Source organism: Chiloscyllium punctatum, chromosome 16, assembly GCF_047496795.1.
Source record: "Chiloscyllium punctatum isolate Juve2018m chromosome 16, sChiPun1.3, whole genome shotgun sequence".
In the NCBI taxonomy this organism is placed as follows: Eukaryota; Metazoa; Chordata; class Chondrichthyes; order Orectolobiformes; family Hemiscylliidae; genus Chiloscyllium; species Chiloscyllium punctatum.
Genome location: NC_092754.1, coordinates 28,516,813 through 28,525,715, shown reverse-complemented (window position 1 = coordinate 28,525,715; position 8,903 = coordinate 28,516,813).

Genomic DNA, 8,903 nt, shown 5'->3' with positions numbered 1-8,903 from the left:
AGCAGTTGCCAGTTAGTTTATTTTTATCAGGAAATTGCGACCCAAACAGAAAGTCTTTGCACAGCAGTGCAATGTTTATCATTGTGCTGTAGTGAACAGCAACAGTTCAGATAGCGCAGGGCTGTTCTGTCAAAGACAGTGAGAGTGAGAGTGAGAGTGAGAGTGAGAGTGAGAGTGAGACTGTTCTCTCAGACAATGGAGAGTATCCTATCACACATCAAGGGTCTGTCCTGTCAGACAGAGTGAGACTACCCTGTCAGTGAGGGTGGTTGGCCTAGAGTCTTCAGCACAAAAAAAAGACCCTTTGGCCCTTCGATTCCACGATGGTCCAAAACAACCACTTATTTAATCCAATCCCATTTTCCAATACTCAGCCCATTGGCTTTTACGCATTGGCATCGCAAGTGCATATCTAAATACTTCTTAAATGTTATGGGTTCCTTACAGGGTGGAATCAGACCATTCAGCCCCTCCAAACAGCATCCCATCCAGACCTGTAACCCTGATTTCCCATGGCTAATTCACCTAACTTACACATTCCTGAACACTACAGACAATTTACTGTTGCCATTTCACCTGACTGGCACATCATTAGACTGTGGAAGGAAACTGGAGCACCCAGAGGAAACCCACAGAGACATGTATGGAATGTACAAACTCCACACAGACAGTCACTCAATGGTGGAATCAAACCTGGGTCCCTGATGCTTGTAAAGCAGCAGTGCTAACCACTGAGCCACTGTACCACCCTTTCTGCCTCTACCACCTTCCAGACAGCAAGTTCCAAATTTCTGGTTGAAAATGGTTTTTCTCACATTACCTGTAAACCTCCTGACCCTTTCCTTAATTCCATGCCTACTGGTCATTGATCCCGAAATCAAGGGAAAACGTTCCTTCCTGTCTACGCTCTCTATGTCCCTCATAATGTTAGAAATGTTAATCACGTCACATCTCAATCTCTCCTGTTCTAAGAAATATGACACCATTCTGTCCAATCTCTCCTTAAAATCAAATCTGTCCAGCCTAGGCAACACTTTATAAATCTCCTCTGTGCACAAAATGAGACTGTTCTCCCAGAGAGTAGTGATTATTCTTTCAGATAGAGACAGACTGTCCTATCAGACAGAGGGAGAATGTCCTGTCAGACAGAGGGAGATTATCCTGTCAGACAGACTGTCCTGTCAGGCAAAGGGAAACTTGTGACCTTATAACATAACTTTAATGAGGTCTTGTGAAGTAACCTTTATATGGGACATAATCAAGTGCCTTTTGGGAATTCAAATACCCCATGTTTGGGGTCAGTTAGATCATTAGACTTGATAGCCTAGTAGTATTATCGCTAGACTGTCAATCCATCTGCTGTAGAGGGATTCAAACCTGGAACATTATCTGGTGTAATTTTAACTCAGTAAAATCTGGAAATAAAATTCTAATGCTGTCTGTGAATCCATTGCCAATTGTTGGGGAAAACCCATCTGGTTCACTAATGTCCATGTTGACCAGATAACCTAAGCTAATCTAGTTCCACTTGCCAGCACTTGGCCCAAAATCCCTCAAACCCTTCCAATTCATATACCTATCCAGATGCCTTTTAAATGTTGTAATTGTACCAGCCTCCACCACTTCCTCTGGCAGCTCATTCCATACATGCAACCACCCTCTGTGTGAAAAAGTTGCCCCTTTTATATCTTTCCCCTCTCATCCTAAACCTATGCCCTCTAGTTCTGGATTCCCCCACCACAATGAAAAGACTTTGGCCATTTATCCTATCCATACCCCTCATGATTTTACAAACCTCAATAAGGTCACCGCTCAGCCTCCAACATTCAGCCTCTCCCTATAGCTCAAGTCCTCCAACTCTGACAACATCCTTGTAAATCTTTTCTAAACGCTTTCAAGTTTCACAACATCCTTCCAATAGGAAGGAGACCAGAATTGCAGACAATATTCCAAAAGTGGCCTAACCAACATCTTGTGTAGTTGCAACATGACCTCCCAACTCCTGTACTCAATACTCTGACCAATAAAGGAATACATGCCAAACATTTCTTCACTATCCTATCTACCTGCGATTCTACTTTCAAGGCGCTATGAACCTGCACTGCAAGGACTCTTTGTTCAGCAACACTCCCGAGGACCTTACCATTAATTATATAAGCCCTGCTAAGATTTGCTTTCCCAAAATGCAGCACCTCGTATTTATCTAAATGAAACTCCATCTGCCACTCCGCAGCCCATTGGCCCCTCCAGTCAAAATCCCATTGTAATCTGAGGTAACCTTCTTCGCTGTCCACTACACCTCCAAATTTGGTGTCATCAGCAAACTTACTAACTATACCTCTTATGCTCACATCCAAATAAATTATATAAATGACGATAAGCAGTGGACCCAGCACCGATCCTTGTGGCACTCCACTGGTGACAGGCCTCCAGCCTGAAAAACTACCCTCCACCATCAGCTCTCCCACTATTCATAAGAACTAACCTTGCTAACCAGTCCCCCATGGGGAACCTTGTCGAACACCTTACTGAAGTCCATATAGATCACGTCTACTGCTCTGCCCTCATCAATCCTTTTTGTTACTTTTTCAAAAATCTCAGTCAAGTTTGTGAGACATAATTTCCCACGCACAAAGCCATGTTGACTATCCCTAATCAGTCCTTGCCTTTCCAAATACATGTACATCCTGTCCTTCAGGATTCCCTCCAACAATTTGCCCACCACCGAGGTCAGGCTCACTGGTCTGTAGTTCCCTGATTTATCCTTACCACCTTTCTGAAATAGTGGCACCACGTTAGCCAACTTCCAGTCTTCTGGCACCACATCTGTGACTATCAATGATACAAATATCTCAGCAAAGAGCCCAGCAATCATTTGCCTAACTTCCCACAGAGTTCTAGAGTACATCTGATCAGGTCCTGGGGATTTATCCACCTTAACGCATTTCAAGACATCCAGCACTTCCTCCTCTGTAATATGGACATTTTTCAAGATGTCACCATCTATTTCCCCATATTCTATATCTTCCATGTCCTTCTCCACAGTAAACATTGATGCAAAATACTCGTTTAGTATCTGCCCCCCCCCCCCACCCCATCTCCTGCAACTCCACACAAAGGTCACCTTGCCTATCCTTGAGGGGACCTATTCTGTCCCAAATTACCACTTTGTTCTTAATGTATTTGTAAATATCCTTTGGATTCTCCTTAACCCTATTTGCCAAAGCAATCTCATGTCCCCTTTTTTCCCTCCTGATTTCCCTATTAAGTGTACTCCTACTGCCTTTATACTCTTCAAAGGATTCACTCAAACTCTCCTTTTATACCTGACATATGCTTCCTTCTTTTTCTTAACCAAACCCTCAATTGTCTAGTCATCCAGCATTTTCTATACCTACCAGCCTTTCCTTTCACCCAAACAGGAATATACTCTCTCTAGACTCTCGTTATCTCATTTTTGAAGGCTTGCCACTTTCCAGCCATCCCTTTACCTGGGAACATCTGTCCCCAATCAGCTTTTGAAAGTTCATGCCTAATACCATCAAAATTAGCCTTCCTCCAATTTAGAACTTCAACTTTTAGATCTGGTCTATCCTTTTCCATCACTATTTTAAAACTAATAGAATTATGGTCACTGGCCCTAAAGTGCTCCCCCACTGACACCTCAGTCACCTGCCCTGTCTTATTTCCCAAGAGTAGGTCAGGTTTTACACATTCTCTAGTAGGTACGTTCACATACTGAATCAGAAAATTTTCCTGCACACACTTAACAAATTCCTCTCCATCTAAACCCTTAACACTATGGCAGTCCCAGTCTATGTTTGGAAAGTTAAAATTCCTCACCATAGCCACCCTATTATTCTTACAGATAACTGAAATCTCATAGAGTCACAGTCATAGAGATATACAGCACAGAAACAGACCCTTCAGTCCAACTCGTCCATACCGACCAGACATCCCAACCCAACCTAGTCCCACCTGCCAGCATCTGGCCCATGTCCTTCCAAACCCTTCCTATTCATATACCCATCCAGATGCCTTTTAAATGTTGCAATTGTACCAGCCTCGACCACTTCTTCGGGCAGTTCATTTCATACATGCACCACCCTCTGAGTGAAAAGGTTGCCCCTTAAGTCTCTTTTATATCTTTCCCCTCACCCTAAACCTATGCCCTCTAGTTCTGGACTCCCTGACCCCAGGGAAAAGACTTTGTCTATTTATCCTATCCATGCCCCTCATGATTTTATAAACCTCTATAAGCTCACCCCTCAGCCTCTGACACTCCAGGGAAAACAGCCCCAGCCTGTTCAGCCTCTCCCTGTAGCTCAAATCCTCCAACCCTGACAACATCCTTGTAAATCTTTTCTGAACCCTTTCAAGTTTCGCAACATCTTTCCAATAGGAAGGAGACCAGAATTGCATGCAATATTCCAACTGTGGCCTAACCAATTTGTTTCTCAATCTCCTGCTGACTATTAGGGGGTCAATGATACAATCCCAATAAGGTGATCATCCCTTCCTTATTTCTCAGTTCCACCCAAATACCGTCCCTGGATGTATTTCAGGGAATATCCTTCCTCAGCACAGCTGTAATGCTATCCCTTATCAAAAACGCCACTCCCCCATCTCTCTTGCCTCCCTTTCTATCCTTCAGTTAGCATTTGTATCCTGGAACATTAAGCTGCCAGTCCTGCCCCATCCCTGAGCCATGTTTCTGTAATTGCTATGATATCCCAGTCCCATGTTCCTAACCATGCCCTGAGTTCATCTGCCTTCCCTGTTAGGCCTCTTGCATTAAATAAATGCAATTTATTTTATCAGTCCTACCTTGTTCTCTGCTTTGTCCCTGTCTGCTCTGACTGTTTGACTCACTCCTTTTCTCAACTGCACCAGTCTCAGATTGATCTCTTTTCTCACTATCTTCCTGGGTCCCACCCCCCAACATTACTAGTTTAAATCCTCCCGAGCAGCTCTAGCAAATCTCCCTGTCAGTATATTAGTCCCCTTCCAATTCAGGTACAATACATCCTTCTTGTACCATCACTTCTGTCTCAGAACAGATTCCAATGATCAAAAATGTGAATCCTCCTCCCATACACCAGCTTCTCAGCCATGCATTTATCTGCTCTATCCTCCTATTCCTACCCTCACTAGCTCGCAGCACCGGGAGTAATCCAGGTATTACTACCCTCGAGGACCTCCTTTTTAAATTCCTGCTTAACTCTCTATATTCCTTTCTATTTTATTGGTTCGAATGTTTACAATGACCTCCTGATGCTCCCTCTTCCCTTTGAGAACATTCTGCACCCTCTCTGAGACATCCTTGATCCTGGCACCAGGGAAGCAACACACCATTTTGATTTTTTGTTACTGGCCGCAGAAACATCTGTCTGTGCTTCTGACTAGAGTGTTCCTATCACAATTGATCACTTGGAACCCGATGTACCCCTTACTCCATTAGAGCCTGCCTTGATACCTGATGCATGACTGTTCGTGCTACATTCCCCTGAGAATCAATCACCCCCTACATTTTCCAAAACAACATAATTGTTTACAAGGGGATAGCCACTGAAGACTTCTGCACTACCTGCCTACCCCTCCTACCTTTCCTAGAGTTAACCCATCTACCTGACTGTATCTGCAGCTTTTCTCCCTTCCTATAACTGCCATCCATCACACCCCCTAGCTCTTGTAAATTCTTCATTGCCTCTAACTGTCACTCTAACTGATCCATTCAAATTTGGTAGGATTCGCAACCAATGACATTTATTGCAGATATAATCCCCAGTAACACATAAACTCTCTTGAAACTCCCACATCCAACAAGAAGAGCAAATCACTCTATTAAAGGCTATTTTGCTCCTTCCAATCTGCAGACCCAGAAAATAGCACTGTCTTATTGCTCTACAAAACACTGCTCCAGGCTAACTTATGGCTTATATTTTTAAAATTTAATCAAGAGACAGATCTCAATAAAACATATATTCAATGAAGACCCCACTCTATTCACTATTGTAGATTTACAGCCAGGCTATACTTAAATTTATGCACGTCTCCATTTCTATGCTGTGACCTCTCCCAAACAGGTTCCTCCAAGATCAGTTGTAAATTTTGCTGTTTGTTAAGTTGTCCTGGACACACTCCAATGTCCAGCAGTATATGAATACAAACATAAAAGGCAGATCCCTTAACAGGTTAACATACAAAAAAGTAAAAGTTTTTTTCTGGGTCTTATTTGGACAGCATTCATATGAAGGGGTGGTCCTTTATTTTTTATTAGATTTTATTAGATTACTTACAGTGTGGAAACGGGCCCTTTGGCCCAACAAGTCCACACCGACCCTCCACCCACCCAGACACATTCCCTTACATTTACCCCTGCACCTAACACTATGGGCAATTTAGCATGGTCAATTCATCCAACCTGCACATTTTTGGATTGTGGTATTGATAAGGAATTTGTTGAAAGATCTTTGTTAATGTGGAATGGCTCCACAGAAAGGGTGTGGACACTGTCCCAGATGGATTTCCTTGTATTTCTCACTGCGATGTCGGAATTGTGTTGCCCCTTCCATATTAAGGGCTTTCACTTATAATCTTTTTAATCTTTCTTTCATTCCCTGGCTGCTTTGTTGCCTTTACTTTCAGTCATATTCCCAAAGTTTCCAATGATCATTATTCCCGCTGTGCCCTGCAGCATTGTTTTGAATTCCCAAAATTTAGTATCTGGAATACTTTCATCAGTAAAACTTGTTGATGTTCAACTCTTCTCCTGATTAGTTAGTTATCTGCGCGTAATGATTGATTCTTTGGCCCCTGCAGCACTTGTTGCCTGATTTATCCCTGGAAATGATAAAAGATTTATTTTAAACAATAGCTGAATGTCTCTGTGAAGTAGACACAGAAATTCCTCCTACCCAAAAGTGTACAGATTGCCTCAGGTTCACAGCATACATTTCAGAAAGGGATACTGGGCTCTGTGGTCCACATACTTTCATGATTCAGGAATTGCACTTTGAACATGTCGAAGTGAAGGTGGTTCTCAGGAGATGAAATGCAGGAGCTATTTTCGATCTTGCATGAGCTGCTACTTTAAAATCTGGGTTGTGTTGCAGAATGGCAGCTGGATGGGACATGTGCTGTCCAACCTGAGACACGAGCTTAATTGTTCCTTGTGATTTAAAAATCTGGGTGCTCAAACTTTGCAGAACCATTTTCCCATATTGATTTTTGTAAGCTGAAAACTCAACTGAATAACCTGGAAGGAATTGAAAGCATGAATATTGCTCAATTGACTTTTACAGGGGATTTATTTTATTTCCTTTATACTTTGCATTATTTCTTGAAGTTATAAGGAGTATGAGTCATCAGTGCGTTTTGGGGAGACAATGGTTGAATGAATAATAATAAACTACGTTCTTTGTGGTTTGTATATTAGTAGAATATAGCTTTAGTAGAGTAGAGCATTAGTAGAATATACTCAAATAAGAATTAAACTCTGAAGCTGAGCTGTCCTGGATTCAGTGCTCATATCTTGCTGACACATTTGAATGTGCTTCATTCAAAAACCCTGGAGAAAACATGTTCCATTTCTGCATTCCATCTGATTTTCAAACTTTTTTTTAGCGATGCTGGCTATTTATTTATTTTTATTCCTGCATGATTCCTGCATAACGTTTAAAAACTTCGTAAAGAAAAATTTCGTAAAGAAATCGAACACACAGCAATTATTTGATAGAAAGGTCTGGAAGCATTATGACAGCAAGTGGCTTCGTAAGGAAGTGACCCCCAGATTTCTGAGTGGGAAGATGGGTAGGCCGTGGTGGGGGGGTGGGGGGGGAGGTGTGGGGAAGCATCCAACCCCACTCTAACTGCCATCCCTCCAAATAACCCCCACTTTTCAAACCCCCTCCCATGGAGGGCAAGGTGAAGGCATCCATCCAGAGTGGAGTCTGTCAGCATCGAGTGCCCCTCTCCCAGAAACATAGAAGGTAGGAGCAGGAGGGGGCTATTTAGCCCATTGAGCCTGCACTGCCCTTCATTATGATCATTGACAACCTAATCCGACCCTCCCCCTTCATATCCCTTGATCCCTTTAACCACAAGAGCAAATCTAGCTCCTTCTTGAAAACAAACAATGTTTTGGCCACAACCATTTTCTGTGGCAGTGAATTCCAGAGGCTCATCACTGGTTGGGTGAAGAAATTTCTCGTCATCTCAATCCTAAAAGGTTTACTCCTTATCCTTAAGCTATGACCCTTGGTCCTGGACACGCCCCACCATTGGGTACATCCTTCCTACAACTAACCCATCCAGACCTGTTAGAATTTTATAGGTTTCTATCAGAACCCCCTCATTCCCCTAAACTGCAGTGAATACAATCTTAACTGACTCAATGTCTCCTCGTACATCAGCCCCACCATCCCAGGAATCAAACCTTCGTTATATTCCCTCTCTGGCAAGAACATCCTTCCTCAGATAAGGAGACCAATGCCCTGTATAATTGCAGTAAGACATCTCTGTTCCTGGACCTGAAACGTCTCACTATGGAGGACAACATACAGTTTGTCTTCTTTATTCACTGCTGCACCAGCATGCTCACTTTCAGCAATTGATACATCCAGGTCCCGTTGAACATTCCCCTCTCTCAATTTATAGCCATTCAATTAATAATCTGACTTCCTATTTTTTTCTACCAAAGTGGATAACCTCACATTTATGCATATTGTATTGGCCCACTCACTCGGCCTGCCCAAATCACACTGTAAAATCCTCCTCGCAGCCCACACTTTGTGTCATCTGCAAATTTTGAGATATTACATTTAGTTCCATCGTCTAAACCATTAACATATACCGTGAATAGCTGGGATCCTGATACTGATCACTGCGGTACCCCACTAGTC